This window comes from Globicephala melas, chromosome 17 (genome assembly GCF_963455315.2).
Source record: "Globicephala melas chromosome 17, mGloMel1.2, whole genome shotgun sequence".
Classification (NCBI taxonomy): domain Eukaryota; kingdom Metazoa; phylum Chordata; class Mammalia; order Artiodactyla; family Delphinidae; genus Globicephala; species Globicephala melas.
Window position 1 is genome coordinate 23,223,648 of NC_083330.1, and position 16,933 is coordinate 23,240,580.

The 16,933-nt window shown below is 41.8% G+C and overlaps 1 long non-coding RNA gene and 1 pseudogene across 2 annotated transcripts in view; one reads left to right on the forward strand and one right to left on the reverse strand.

Annotated features, from left to right (window-relative positions):
- Positions 1-313: 313 nt before the first annotated feature.
- LOC132593783 (uncharacterized) overlaps positions 314-16,933 on the reverse strand; it is a 29,890-nt gene continuing 13,270 nt past the window's right edge. For both annotated transcript variants that reach the window (XR_009559614.1, XR_009559613.1), the window contains 2 exons: positions 1,218-1,355; positions 314-545 (listed from right to left, as the gene is read on the reverse strand). This is a non-coding gene — a long non-coding RNA (uncharacterized lncRNA). The remainder of the gene's footprint in view (positions 546-1,217; positions 1,356-16,933) is intronic.
- Positions 16,004-16,679, forward strand: LOC115843351 (glutathione S-transferase P pseudogene; annotated as a pseudogene).

Below are 16,933 nucleotides of genomic sequence, written 5' to 3' on the forward strand. Positions count from 1 at the left end.
CTGCTGGGCTAGAGCTAGAATTATTAGATTGCCACTAGATTATAGTAATAGATTTACTGCCAAGTTCATGCTCTTAAAAGTAAATATATGGGGCTTCCCTGGTGGCGCAGGGGTTGAGAGTCCGCCTGCTGATGCAGGGGGCACGGGTTCGTGCCCTGGTCTGGGAATATCCCACATGCTGCGGAGTGGCTGGGCCCGTGAGCCATGGCCGCTGAGCCTGTGCATCCGGAGCTTGTGCTCCGCAACGGGAGAAGCCACAGCAGTGAGAGGCCCACGTACCAGAAAAAAAAAAAAAAAGTAAATATATGTTTTATTTAATTCTTCCACAGAATAGAAAAGCCCATACAAATCCTATTCAGCATGACTGTCTTAGGCTCCTCTGGCTACTGTAACAAAATATTACAGGCTGAGCGGCTTAAAGTACAGACTTTTATTTCTCACAGTTCTGGAGGCTGCTAAGTCCAAGATCAAGGTGCTGGCCCATTTGGTCCCTCATGAAGGCCTACTTCCTGATTCATAGATGGCTGTCTTCTTTCTGTGCCCTCCTATGGCAGAGAGAGAAAGAGAGAGAGAGAGGTGTTGAGGAGCTTTTTCTCTTCTTATAAAGACACTAATCCCATCATAAGGGCTTCACCCTCATGACCTAATGACCTCCCAAAGGCCCCACTTCCAAGTACCATTACATTGGGGGGGGGTGGTTAGGGGTTAACATATAAATTTTTGGAGGACACATTCAGTCCGTAACAACAATGAATACAGAAAATTATTTAATAAGAGATGTGTGGAGAGGGGGAAGATGGCGGAAGAGTAAGACACGGAGATCACCTTCCTCCCCACAGATACACCAGAAATACATCTACACGTGGAACAACTCCTACAGAACACCTACTGAAGGCTGGCAGAAGACCTCAGACCTCCCAAAAGGTAAGAAACTCCCCACGTACCTGGGTAGGGCAAAAGAAAAAAAAGAAAAAGAAAAAACAGAGACAAAAGAATAGGGACGGCACCTGCACCAGTGGGAGGGAGCTGTGAAAGAGGAAAAGTTTCCACACACTAGGAAGCCCCTTCGCGGGCGGAGACTGCGGGAGGCGGAGGGGGGAGCTTCGAAGCCGCGGAGGAGTGCACAGCAACGGGTACGGAGGGCAAAGCAGGGAGATTCCCGCACACAGGATCGGTGCCAACCGGCACTCACCAGCCCAAGAGGCTTGTCTGCTTACCCGCCAGGGCGCTCGGGGCTGGGAGTTGAGGCTCGGGCTTCAGTCGGAGCGCAGGGAGAGGACTGGCAGCGTGAACACAGCCTGAAGGGGTTAGTGCACCACGGCTAGCCGGGAGGGAGTCCGGGGAAAAGTCTGGACCTGCCGAAGAGGCAAGAGACTTTTTCTTCCCTCTTTGCTTCCTGGTGCGCGAGGAGAGAGGATTAAGAGCGCTGCTTAAAGGAGCTCCAGAGACGGGCGCAAGACGCGGCTAAAAGCGCGAACCCCAGAGAGGGGCGCGAGCCGCGGCTAAAAGTGCGGACCCCAGAGACGGTCATGAGACGCTAAGGCTGCTGCTGCCTCCACCAAGAAGCCTGTGTGCGAGCCCAGGTCACTATCCGCACCCCACTTCTGGGGAGCCTGTGCAGCCCGCCACTGCCAGGGTCCCTGGATCCAGGGACAACTTCCCCGGGAGAACACACGGCGCGCCTCAGGCTGGTGCAACGTCACGCCGGCCTCTGCCACCACAGGCCCACCCCGCACTCCGTACCCCTCCCTGCCCCCGGCCTGAGCGAGCCAGAGCCCCCGAAGCAGCTGCTCCTTTAACCCCGAAGAACAGACGCCCTCCGGTGACCTACACGCAGAGGCGGGGCCAAATCCAAAGCTGAGCCCCTGGGAGCTGTGCGAACAAAGAAGAGAAAGGGAAATCTCTCCCAGCAGCCTCAGGAGCAGCGGATTAAATCTCCACAATCAACTTGATGTACCTGCATCTGTGGAATACATGAATAGACAACAAATCATCCCAAATTAAGGAGGTGGACTTTGAGAGCAAGATTTATTATTTTTTCCCCTTTTCCTCTTTTTGTGAGTGTGTATGTGTATGCTTCTGTGTGAGATTTTGTTTGTATAGCTTTGCTTTACCATTTGTCCTAGGGTTCTATCTGCCCGTTTTTTGTTTTTACTTAAAAATTTTTTTTCTTAATAATTATTTTTTATTTTAATAACTTTATTTTATTTTATCCTCTTTCTTTCTGATTTTTCTCCCTTTTATTCTGAGCTGTGTGGATGAAAGGCTCTTGGAGCTCCAGCCAGGAGTCAGTGCTCTGCCTCTGAGGTGGATGAGCCAACTTCAGGACACTGGTCCACAAGAGAACTCCCAGCTCCACATAATACCAAACGGCGAAAATCTCCCAGAGATCTCCATCTCAACACCACCACCCAGCTTTACTCAACGACAAGCAAGCTACAGTGCTGGACACCCTATGCCAGACAACTAGCAAGACAGGAACACAACCCCACCCATTAGCAGAGAGGCTGCCTAAAATCATAATAAGTCCACAGACACCCCAAAACACACCACCAGACATGGACCTGCCCATCAGAAAGACAAGATCCAGCCTCATCCACGAGAACACAGGCACTAGTCCCCTCCACCAGGAAGCCTACACAACGCACTGAACCAACTTTAGCCACTGGGGACAGACACCAAAAACAACGGGAACTACGAACCTGCAGCCTGCAAAAAGGAGACCCCAAACACAGTAAGATAAGCAAAATGAGAAGACAGAAAAGCACACAGCAGATGAAGGAGCAAGATAAAAACCCATCAGACCTAACAAATGATGAGGAAATAGGCAGTCTACCTGAAAAAGAATGCAGAATAATGATAGTAAAGATGATCCAAAATCTTGGAAATAGAATGGAGAAAATACAAGAAACGTTTAACAAGGACCTAGAAGAACTAAAGATGAAACAAGCAATGATGAACAACACAAAAAATGAAATTAAAAATACTGTAGAAGGGATCAACAGCAGAATAACTGAGGCAGAAGAACGGATAAGTGACCTGGAAGATAAAATAGTGGAAATAACTACTGCAGAGAAGAATAAAGAAAAAAGAATTAAAAGAACTGAGGACGGTCTCAGAGACCTCTGGGACAACATTAAATGCACCAATATTCGAATTATAGGGGTTCCAGAAGAAGAAGAGAAAAAGAAAGGGACTGAGAAAATATTTGAGGAGATTATAGTTGAAAACTTCCCTAATATGGGAAAGGAAATAGTTAATCAAGTCCAGGAAGCACAGAGAGTCCCATACATGATAAATCTAAGGAGAAACACGCCAAGACACATATTAATCAAACTGTCAAAAATTAAATACAAAGAAAACATATTAAAAGCAGCAAGGGAAAAACAACAAATAACACACAAGGGAATCCCCATAAGGTTAACAGCTGATCTTTCAGCAGAAACTCTGCAAGCCAGAACGGACTGGCAGGACATATTTAAAGTGATGAAGGAGAAAAACCTACAACCAAGATTACTCTACCCAGCAAGGATCTCATTCAGATTTGATGGAGAAATTAAAACCTTTACAGACAAGGAAAAGCTGAGAGAGTTCAGCACCACCAAACCAGCTTTACAACAAATGCTAAAGGAACTTCTCTAGGCAAGAAACACAAGAGAAGGAAAAGACCTACAATAACAAACCCAAAACAATTAAGAAAATGGGAATAGGAACATACATATCGATAATTACCTTAAATGTAAATGGATTAAATGCTCCCACCAAAAGACACAGACTGGCTGAATGGATACAAAAACAAGATCCATATATATGCTGTCTACAAGAGACCCACTTCAGACCTAGAGACACATACACCTTGAAAGTAAGGGGATGGAAAAACATATTCCATGCAAATGGAAACCAAAAGAAAGCTGGAGTAGCAATTCTCATATCAGACAAAATAGACTTTAAAATAAAGACTATTAGGAGAGACAAGGACACTACATAATGATCAAGGGATGAATCCAAGAAGAAGATATAACAATAGTAAATATTTATGCACCCAAATTAGGAGCACGTCAATACATAAGGCAAATACCAACAGCCATAAAAGGGGAAATCGACAGTAACACATTCATAGTAGGGGACTTTAACACCCCACTTTCACCGATGGACAGATCATCCAAAATGAAAATAAATAAGGAAACACAAGCTTTAAATGATACATTAAACAAGATGGACTTAATTGATATTTATAGGACATTCCATCCAAAAACAACAGAATTCACATTTTTCTCAAGTGCTCATGGAACATTCTCCAGGATAGATCATATCTTGGGTCACAAATCAAGTCTTGGTAAATTTAAGAAAATTGAAATTGTATCAGGTATCTTTTCCGACCACAATGCTATGAGACTAGATATCAATTACAGGAAAAGATCTGTAAAAAATACAAACACATGGAGGCTAAAGAATACACTACTTAATAACGAAGGTGATCACTGAAGATATCAAAGAGGAAATCAAAAAATACCTAGAAACAAAAGACAATGGAGACACGACTACCCAAAACCTATGGGATGCGGCAAAAGCAGTTCTAAGAGGGAAGTTTATAGCAATACAATTCTACCTAAGAAACAGGAAACATATCAAATAAACAACCTAACCTTGCACCTAAAGCAATTAGGGAAAGAAGAACAAAAAAACGCCAAAGTTAGCAGAAGGAAAGAAATCACAAAGATCAGATCAGAAATAAAAAAAAGAAATGAAGGAAACGATAGCAAAGATCAATAAAACTAAAAGCTGGTTCCTTGAGAAGATAAACAAAATTGATAAGTCATTAGCCAGATTCATCAAGAAAAAAAGGGAGAAGACTCAAATCAAGAGAATTAGAAATGAAAAAGGAGAAGTAACAACTGACACTGCAGAAATAAAAAAGATCATGAGAGATTACTACAAGCAACTCTATGCCAATAAAATGGACAACCTGGAAGAAATGGACAAATTCTTAGAAATGCACAACCTGCCAAGACTGAATCAGGAAGAAATAGAAAACATGAACAGACCAGTCACAAGCACTGAAATTGAAATGGTGATTAAAAATCTTCCAACAAACAAAAGCCCAGGACCAGATGGCTTCACAGGCGAATTCTATCAAACATTTAGAGAAGAGCTAACACCTATCCTTCTCAAACTCTTCCAAAATATAGCAGAGGGAGGAACACTCCCAAACTCATTCTATGAGGCCACCATCACCCTGATACCAAAACCAGACAAGGATGTAACAAAGAAAGAAAACTACAGGCCAATATCACAGATGAACATAGATGCAAAAATCCTCAACAAAATACTAGCAAACAGAATCCAACAGCACATTAAAAGGATCATACACCATGATCAAGTGGGGTTTATTCCAGGAATGCAAGGAGTCTTCAATATATGCAAATCAATCAACGTGATACACCATATTAACAAATTGAAGGAGAAAAACCGTATGATCATCTCAATAGATGCAGAGAAAGCTTTTGACAAAATTCAACACCCATTTATGATGAAAACCCTGCAGAGAGGAGGCATAGAGTGAACTTTCCTCAACATAATAAAGGCCATATATGACAAACCCACAGCCAACATCATCCTCAATGGTGAAAAACTGAAAGCATTTCCACTAAGATCAGGAACAAGACAAGGTTGCCCACTCTCACCACTCTTATTCAACATAGTTTTGGAAGTTTTAGCCACAGCAATCACAGAAGAAAAGGAAATAAAAGGAATCCAAATCAGAAAAGAAGAAGTAAAGCTGTCACTGTTTGCAGATGACATGATACTATACAGAGAGAATCCTAAAGATGCTACCAGAAAATTACTAGAGCTAATCACTGAATTTGGTAAAGTAGCAGGATACAAAATTAATGCACAGAAATCTCTGGCATTCCTATATACTAATGATGAAAAATCTGAAAGTGAAATCAAGAAAACACTCCCATTTACCACTGCAACAAAAAGAATAAAACATCTATGAATAAACCTACCTAAGGAGACAAAAGACTGTATGCAGAAAATTATAAGACACTGATGAAAGAAATTAAAAATGATACAAATAGATGGAGACATATATCACGTTCTTGGATTGGAAGAATCAACATTGTGAAAATGACTACACTACCCAAAGCAGTCTACAGATTCAATGCAATCCCTATCAAACTACCACTGGCATTTTTCACAGAAGTACAACAAAAAATTTCACAGTTTGTATGGAAACACAAAAGACCCCGAATAGCCAAAGCAATCTTGAGAATGAAAAATGGAGCTGGAGGAATCAGGCTCCCTGACTTCAGACTATACTACAAATCTACAGTAATCAGAGAGTATGGTACTGGCACAAAAACAGAAATATAGATCAATGGAACAGGATAGAAAGCCCAGAGATAAACCCACGCACATATGGTCACCTTATCTTTGATAGAGGAGGCAGGAATGTACAGTGGAGAAAGGACAGCCTCTTCAATAAGTGGTGCTGGGAAAACTGGACAGGTACATGTAAAAGTATGAGATTAGATCACTCCCTAACACCATACACAAAAATAAGCTCAAAATGGATTAAAGACCTAAATATAAGGCCAGAAACTATCAAACTCTTAGAGGAAAACATAGGCAGAACACTCTATGACATAAATCACAGCAAGATCCTTTTTGACCCACCTCCCAGAGAAATGGAAATAAAAACAAAAATAAACAAATGGGACCTAATGAAACTTCAAATCTTTTGCACAGCAAAGGAAACCATAAACAAGACGAAAAGACAACCCTCAGAATGGGAGAAAATATTTGCAAATGAAGCAACTGACAAAGGAGTAATCTCCAAAATTTACAAGCAGCTCATGCAGCTCAATAACAAAAAAACAAACAACCCAATCCAAAAATAGTCAGAAGACCTAAATAGACGTTTCTCCAAAGAGGATATACAGATTGCCAACAAACACATGAAAGAATGCTCAACATCATTAATCATTAGAGAAATGAAAATCAAAACTACAATGAAATATCATTTCACACCAGTCAGAATGGCCATCATCAAAAAATCTAGAAACAGGGGCTTCCCTGGTGGCACAGTGGCTGAGAGTCCACCTGGCAATGAAGGGGACACAGGTTCGTGTCCTAGTCCGGGAAGATCCCACATGCCGTGGAGTGGCTGGGCCCGTAAGCCATGGCCGCTGAGCCTGCGCGTCTGGAGCCTGTGCTCCGCAACGGGAGGGGCCACAACAGTGAGAGGCCCCCATACCGCAAAAAAAAAAAAAAAAAAAAAAAAAAAATTAGAAACAATAAGTGCTGGAGAAGGTGTGGAGAAAAGGGAACACTTTTGCACGCTGGTGGGAATGTGAATTGGTACAGCCACTATGGAGAACAGTATGGAGGTTCCTTAAAAAACTACAAATAGAACTACCATATGACCCAGCAATCCCAGTACTGGACATATACCCTGAGAAAACCATAATTCAAAAAGAGTCATGTACCAAAATGTTTATTGCAGCTCTATTTACAATAGGCAGGAGACGGGAACAACCTAAGTGTCCATCATCGGATGAATGGATAAAGAAGATGTGGCACATATATACAATGGAATATTACTCAGTCATAAAAAGAAACGAAATTGAGTTATTTGTAGTGAGGTGGATGGACCTAGAGTCTGTCATACAGAGTGAAGTAAGTCAGAAAGAGAAAGACAAGTACCGTATGCTAACACATATATATGGAATTTAAGAAAAAAAAATGTCACGAAGAACCTAGGGGTAAGACAGGAATAAAGACACAGACCTACTAGAGAATGGACTTGAGGATATGGGGAGGGGAAAGGGTAAGCTGTGACAAAGTGAAAGAGTGGCATGGACATACATACACTACCAAACGTAAAATAGATAGCTAGTGGGAAGCAGCCGCATAGCACAGGGAGATCAGCTCGGTGCTTTGTGACCACCTAGATGGGTGGGATAGGGAGGGGGGAGGGAGGGAGACACAAGAGGCGGAGATATGGGGATATATGTATATGTATAACTGATTCACTTTGTTATAAAGCAGAAATTAACACACAATTGTAAAGCAATTATACTCCAATAAAGATGGAAAAAAAAGAGATTTGTGTGTCTTCTTTCACATCAGAACTATCTGTTTATGTGTTCTTACATATGGATATGGTATTACATGCTTTCAATATTACAGAAATGAAGTTGTTCTAGGGTGATCATATGCCATTGTCTCCCCAGTACAGTCTGGGTTTGTGCCTGTTGTCCTGGTGGAGTTATTATAACACCTCCTTTTACTGTCAAAAATGTCCTAGTTTGGGTAATAAATTACATGATCACCCCTCTTAGTACCAGTATTTCAAAAACATATTTGTAGCTCTGAAAGTTTTGTTAATTTTTGAAGCTGCATGATAGGTGTGTAGGGGTTTAACTTCCATAATAAAAAGTCTTAAATATACATATTTATAGTTAAGTTTTTTTCTAGTTGTGGCTTAAACAAATATGGAGTAATAACTTATTTTTGTTCAAGTGATTATCTCTCCCTCAAATATAAAAACATCATCACCGGGGGCTTCTCTGGTGGTGCAGTGGTTGAGAGTCCGCCTGCCGATGCAGGGGACACGGGTTCGTGCCCCGGTCAGGGAAGATCCCACATGCCGTGGAGCGGCTAGGCCCGTGAGCCACAACTACTGAGCCTGCGCGTCCGGAGCCTGTGCTTCACGACGGGAGAGGCCACAACAGTGAGAGGCCCGCGTACCGCACACACACACAAAAAAAAAACATCGTCACCAGGACAATAACTTAGAGTTCTCTTTTCATGTATAGAGGTGTGTTCTTGAAGAATTGTTGTAAATGAAAAGCATGCAAACTGAACTAGTATAATTGAAAGGTTTTGAATGCCCTAGGAGTATTTGTTACATTAAAAGACTAGGGGAAATCCTGTCACTCAAAAGAATCTTTTTGTAAAAGGATCATTAATGTCCTTATTTTCCTTCTGCAAACAAATATATTTCATATAGCCCAAGGAGCAACATGGTTTACACAGTTTTCTCAACTGTAAAACAAGAAAAATACTACTACTTACCTAGAAAGTTGTTGTGAGGGTGAATTCTGAAATTTCATGTGAAGAATATAGCTCCCTGCCTGGCACAGAGTAAGAACTCGATAGATGTTACTATTTATATCAGCTATTGCCAACATTTTTCTTTATGGAGAGGTGATGTATTGTATCAAGTAAAGTGTTAAATGACAGCAGCAACAAAACACTCTTGGAACTCATTACTGTTTATTACCCTACTGATTTTTTGTAATTGAAAACAGAGAATGAACATATTTAATGTGCCCCAGTGGGCAATGTTGGAGTAAAAATTATATCAAAAAGATAGTTAGGGGACTTCCCTGGTGGCGCAGTGGTTAAGAATCCGCCTGCCAGTGCAGGGGACACGGGTTCGAGCCCTGGTCTGGGAAGATCCCACATGCCGCGGAGCGGCTGGGCCCGTGCGCCGTAACTACTGAGCCCACGCACCTCGAGCCCATGCTCCGCAACAAGAGAAGCAACAGCAATGAGAAGCCCGCTCACTGCAACTAGAGAAAGCCTGCACGCAGCAACAAAGACCCAACGCAGCCAAAAGTAAAAATTAATTAATTAATTTAAAAAAAAAGATAGTTAAACGAATTTTATAGTCTCCCATTAATCCATGCAGCCAGCCAGCTAGTCATGAACTATTTACTGGACGTGCAAGCCAGGACCTGCGCCACTGGACGTGGCCAAGCGTGTGACCTGCGGGTAGGTGACGCTGGAGCCCCGAACAGTCACGATGTTAGTTTGTTTCATTTGGTGGAATTAAGAAATCCTGGTTCAATTATAAATCTTCTCAGTAATCAATACTATACCTTTCCACCCTGGCTAGAGAGTTATTTTCCACAGGCTTTAGCAAGGAGCAAAGATGTCTCTGATGTGCTTTTCACTTATACATTTTCTATGCCTGGAGGCTTAATACAGTCTATGAAAAATCGTTCTTTCATTCTTTTCATTCTCTCTCAAAGCTTCAAGCCTAAGGGCCTTTGAAATAAATCAATACTGAATTCATTGACTTGGGCGTTCCAACAGAACAAAGGGAACTTCAGAGACTAGTAGACAAAGCATTAAAAACATTTGGAAATTTTTTTTTCCCCAAAGTGCCCACTTTTTTCTGATTGGAATAGCAACAGTTAACAGTATTCTCACAGCAGGATTGCCATTGCTTTGCTTGCAAACAAACTAAAAACCTTGTCAATCTTCCCCTTCCCAAATTCATTTTCTAAATAACAAAGTTAGCGTGTCCCCATTTAAACAATAACGACTAATTTTAAAGAGAGAGTGTAATGATAAAATGTATAATTTTATATAAGCTGCTTTCAAACAATATATGTACTCAAGTATATTTCAATTTAAATAACGTCTTTGTAATTAAAATACTTAATAAGTTTTCCTGAGTATGCAAAACAAGCCCTTTCACCTATTTCTGGAAAGCTTACAGGATTGCAGAAAGCAAAATTAGGAGACAATAAGCATACAACGGTGGTATCATAGATTCAATAGCTTTGGGTTGCTAAATATTCTCTTTGGGTTTCTAGATCAATAAAGAGCAGGAAGCTCTGGCTTCTATTAGCATGTTTTCAGTTGTAAGACAGAGAGCTCAATTCATACCAGTTCACAATAACTAGAACTGGTTAACAATAACAATAACTAATTTAAAGATCGGGCAACCTGAATTCAGCAGCTCTGTGATATCAGAAGAACCCAGTAAGAGAGACAACCAAAACGTCACACTTTTTCCTTTACACACTCACTTCTTTTCTAGAATCTTACTGTCATAATATATACAATCCCGCGGTGATACATCTGGCTAGTACTGAGGCTACCAATAGATAGTATGATTCCAACAAACCCTCAAACACTGTAGCCTCAAAAATCTCACTAACCTACCATTCTTTAGAATAATATTGACTTCACAATACCTTGTTTAAAGATATTCTGCATAGTAATGGGAGCCAAGAATTTGTTATCAGAGGATTACTGCTACTACCCTGCATAATTATGAGACTTACAGCAAGCTATTAATCCCGATGATTTTCAGTTTCCTAATCTGTAAAATGGAGCTTACAAATAACGTGCTCCTAGACTTTATGAAGAGTATCTAACAAAACCCCACAGCAAACACGTTACTGAATGATAATGCCTTAGGAGACTTCCTTCAACGTCTGCAGCAAGCCATTCATTTACCTCTTGCCTGTAGCTGTTTTGGTGCTACTTTGGCAGGGTAGCTGCGACAGAGAGGATAGACCTCTCGAACCTAAAATATTTAATCACATGATATTGCTTATCTGTGGAATCTGAAAAAAAAAGATACAAATGAACTTACAAAACAGAAATAGACCCACAGACATAGAAAACAAACCAACGGGGAAAGAGGGGGGAGGGATAGATTAGGAGGATGGGATTAACATGTACACAGTACTATATATAAAATAGATAACCAACAAGGACTTACCGTATAGCACGGGGAACTATACTCAATATTTTGTAATAACCCATAAGGGGAAAGAATCTGAAAAATAACATATATATATGTATGTATAACTGAATCACTGTGCTGTACACCTGAAATTACCATGACATTGTAAATCAACTATGCTTCAATTTTTTTTAAAAAAAAGCCTAAAATATTTACTATCTGCCCTTTATGGAAAAAGTTTGCCGTGCCCCGAGATGGAGAAGGAAGGCTTTAATACCAGCGGTGTAGCTTCACAAGGAGTCTTGTTTTTCTGGATGATTTCTGGATCACGGGAAATAGGAAGAACAATTTAGGAACATGCATATTTTTATCCAAAAAGTGTCTGCCAGAGTCCCAGCAAGAAACCGATGGCCTCAGGTAACGAGGAGGGTTTATTTACAAAGGTGTGAATTTAGGAGCTGGGGCTCACCGCTGGAAAGGGTAAGGGGAGGGAGTAGCTGTCAGGACCACAGAGAACAGGACTCTGTACAGTTAGTGGCCCCAAGAAAAATGGGGATTTCCCGTCGAGGGATGCAGCCAACTCAATGTGACCTCTTGGGGAGGGAGGAAGGGGGACAAATACCCTGACTTAGCTTGCTTTCCTCTTCCTTCATTTTTCTTACTGGGACTCCTCACTGGATGAACCCAACCAGAGTGACAGAGGACTTTAGAACAGATCATTGAGTCCATACCATACAGGCTCCTGGCAGAGAGCAGAGTGGAGACATGCACTTTAATGAAACTTTTTACCCGTGTATTTTAATTTCATCATTTCATATAATCATATAAAACTATACAATCATAATTTTATATCACTTAACTTCCACATCGTAACCTTTTATCTAATTGGCTTCCAGCATCATTGTCATTCTAAATGTTTCAACTTTACTTGATTTAATTTTATTTATTTATTTATTTATTTTTGCGGTACGCGGGCCTCTCACTGTTGCAGCCTCTCCCGTTGTGGAGCAAAGGCTCCGGACGCGCAGGCTCAGCGGCCATGGCTCACGGGCCCAGCCGCTCTGCAACATGTGGGATCTTCCCGGACCGCGGCACGAACCCATGTCCCCTGCATCGGCAGGGGGCCTCTCAACCACTGCGCCACCAGGGAAGCCCTTGATTTTATTTTTAATACAAATTTTTTTTGGATTAAAATATTTATGGTTAATAGAAAAATAAAAATTTTACTGAAATGTATAATGTAGAAAGCCATCATCCCCAAATCCCCTCAGCAGGGATAATCACTGTGAATAACTGATGTATATTCATCTAGATTTGGGTGCATATATACATATACATAAAAGATATTTTATTGATATTAGTACTAAGATAAATGGTACTTGACTTTATACACCATTTTTAAACTTTCCACTTTATTCAGTTAGTAAGTCCTGGGAAATAGAACAGGATATCAAAAAGATATCTGGGAGTTCCCTGGTGGCCTAGTGGTCAGGATTCCAGGCTTTCACTGCCATGGCCTGGGTTTAATCCCTGGTCAGGGAACTGAGAGCCCGCAAGCTGCACAGCTCGGCCAAAGAAGAAAAAAAAAAGATATCTGCACTCCCATGTTTATTGCAGCATTACTCACAATAGCCAAGACATGGAAACAACCTAAATGTCCCTCAGTGGATGAATGGATAACGATACCGTGATATATTTATTGGAATGGAATACTATTCAGCCACGAAAAAGAAAGACATCCTGCCATTTGCAACAACATGGACAGACCTTGAAGGTACTAAGCTAAGTGAAATAAGTCAGAGAGAGAAAGAAAAATACTGTATAATCTCACTTATATGTGAGAATCTAAAAAAGCTGAACTTGTAGAAACAGAGTAGAATGGTAGATACCAGGAGCTGGGGGTAGAGGAATTGGAGAGATGTTGGTCAAAGGTTATAAACTCGCAATTAAAAGATGAGTAAGTTCTGGAGATCTAATGCCCAGCCTTGTGATTATAGTCAACAATACTGTGTATATACTTGAAAGTTGCTAAGAGACTAGACTTTAAATGTTCTCACTACGAAAAAGAAGTGATGTGATATGGCAGAGGTGTTAGCTAAAGCTATGGTGGTAATCACATTGCAATATATAAAAGTATCAAATCAACAAATCGTGTACCTTAAGCTAGCACAATGTTATATGTCACTTATACCTCAATAACAAATATATTTTGAAAAACCTCCATGCATTCATTCAAATATTATATATAATACGAATACAAATGTATACTAAGATATTTGTATTAATATTAATGGGGCTTGACTGTACATATTATTTTTTAAATTTTTATTTTATCTTGGAGTATAGTTGATTAACAGTGTTGTGTTAGTTTCAGGTGTACAGCAAAGTGATTCAGTTATACATATACACGTATCTTCTTTTTCAAGTTCTTTTCCCATTCAGGTTATTATTACAGAGTATTGAGCAGAGCTCCCTGTGCTATACAGTAGGTCCTTGTTGGTTCTCTATCTTAAATATAGCAGCATTGTACACATTTTGAAGCTTGCTTTTTCTTTCAGTTAAGTATGTATCTTAAGAAAATGTCCAGCATTTATTCATTCATTCATTCATTCAAAAAATACTAACACCTATTACGTGGCGGGCTTTGTTCTAGGTGCTAAAGAGGCAGCAGTGAAATAGATGATGTCCCTAACCTCAATGTAAGTGAGTAGAAGGGGAATAAAGAGAGCAAACAATTAAATGGGTAAGTGGTAAGTAAAGGGGTACCTGGAAAGGGGCTAGAGATAACAAGAGAAGTTTTATTCTTGGTTGGTCATGAGGGAATCTCCTCAAGAAGATGAACTAGAGCAGATAACTAAAGAATAAGAAGGTCAGACCACATGATGATCTGGAGAAGTGCTTTCCAGGTAGAGAGAAGAGCAGGTGCTCAGTTCCAGGGATGGGAGCCAACTTGGCTTGTTCAAGGAACCCAGAGAAGACCAGTGGGGTTGGGATGGAGCTAGCAGGATGGGAGAGTGGTGGCTGCTATGAGAGGTCCCTAGTGTCCTGGTAAGAGGTTTGCAATTTATTCTGAGTGCAACAGAAAGCCATGAAAGATTTAAGCAGGGATGTGATATGAATTTATCTAGGATTTTACAAGATCAATATAGCTGCTAAGTAGCTAATGGACTGTTTGGAGGGCAAGCACAAAAGCAGAGTGACCAGGTAGGAATCCATTTCTGAGAAAAGCTGTGACTCACTGAGGTTCTAGGAATATAGTGAGGAGTGGTCAGATTCAGGGTGTATATTGAATAGAGAATTCATGGGATATGCTGATGGATTGAATGGGGCAGAATGGTGATGGTGAGGGAGACAAAAGTCAAGAACAACTCTAGGCTTTTGGCAGGAGTCATCCCTAACATTTGTACATTTATCTTTATACATTTATATGACTTACTGAAGGATAAATTCTGAGAAGTATTTTTTTTGGTCAAAAGTTATCACTAGTTTAAATTTTATTAGATATTGGAATATTCCCTCCCAAAATATTTTTTTTTCTTTTTTTTTTTTAGCTGTACCACGTGGCATGTGGGATCTTAGTTCCCTGACCAGGGATCAAAACCATGCCCCCTGCAGTGGAAGTATGGATTCTTAACCACTGGACCGCCAGGGAAGTCCTAATATTTCATTTTTTTTTATTCCTAAAGTTGGAAATATTAGCTCTAACCATCTAACCTCCTGTCTTTTTAGTCTCTTATAGGTCCTGTTTTAGATATTATCGGTTTTATCTATTTAATTTCTTTCCCCTCTTTTATACTGCTTCATTCCCCTTTTGTTTTTCCTGTATTCCTTTTTGATGACTCATCTTTGTACTGTCTGGCCAGAATCTGGGCCTGAAGGAGCGTGAACCATGGCGGGTTTACATTGTAAACAGGAAACTCTCTCCCAGCTGCTCAGGCACCTGCTCCCTTGGCCTCCTGTGAAAGCAAATTCCCAGGGCAGTTAGCAAGTCTCTCTCCAAAGAATTTGTTCTGAGGGGACTTTGCAAACTCCAGGGTTAAGTCTCTTCAGGGCCATAAATTCCACAGTGAGAGTACCATGGTTGATGTGCTTAAAAAGTGTTACTTATCAACAAGTTACACGATTTGGTGTTTACATTTAAAAAAAAAAAAAAATCTCTTGAGGGGGAATTCCCTGGTGGTCCAGTTGTTAGGACTCAGTGCTTTCACTGCCATGGCCCGGGTTCAGTCCCTGGTTGGGGAACTAAGATCCCACAAGCCACTTGGCAAGGCCAAAAAAAAGTCTCTTGTGGTAAAACCCATGGACTCCAGGTGTATTTTAGGCCAAATGTCAATATTAAACCACAAGACAGAAGGCGGTGATGGCATGGGGGAGGGACGTTCAGAGAGTGGCCTGGGTTTGGTCAGGAAGCAGGTGGTGGTAAACCTGAGAGACTCTGAAAGGAGGTGGCACAGAAGTTTAACAGCCAAGTTATTGGTACCACTTCTAAACCAGCTGTTTAGGGGGATGTGGTTCAGACCTCTTGTCCTGCACTGGTTGCTACCTGACGCTATTTATGCTAATTCCTTTGCAGACCACAGTGGTCCCTTTCCTCCACGTCAACCTCTGCGAAAGATCCCCCACACTGGCCTGAGCTCTGCCACCACCCTGACGCCCCACACCACTGTCTACTTCCCTGTTCCAGGGTCTGCCAAGGCCACACACGTGCTGCGGGCTGGCCAGGGCCAGAGCTGGAAGGAGGAGGCGGTCACCAAGGAGACCCAGCTGCAGTGCCCACTCAAGGCCTCCTAACTGTACGGGCAGCTCCCCAAGTTCCAGAATGGAGACCTCACCCTGTACCAGTCCAATGCCATCCTGCGATACCTGGGCTGCTCCCTGAGGCTGTGTGGGAAGGACCAGCGAGAGGCAGCCCTGGTGGACGCGGGCAACTACAGCGTGAAGGCCCTCCACTGCCGATACGCCACCCTGATTTACACCAACCCCGAGGTGGGCAAGGAGGATGATGGGAAGGCACTGCCCGGGTACCTGAAGCCTTTTGAGCCCTGCTGTCCCAGCACCAGAGAAGCCCGACTGCATTATGGGCAAGCAGATCTCCTTCACAGGCTACAAGCTGCTGCACTGGCTGCGGACTCACCAGGTCCTGGCCCTGCCGCGCTGCCTTCCCACCACGCACAGCAAGTAAATCGCCCCATTCAACAGGAAACAGTGAGGGCTTGTGGCACTCTCTGCAGAAGAAGAAAGAGAGCTGCCTGCTTCCCTTTCCCCAGGACCAATCAAATTTCCAAGAGGTTCTCCACACTGAAACCAGCTTTCAGATGCACTTGAAGAATCTTTTCCTCAGGGCTCAAGCTGGCCACCAGTTCATCCCAAACCAAGTTTGTTCCACATGTGGCCCCTCTCAGACCCAGAACCAATAACAAGTCCCTTTTCCCCTTC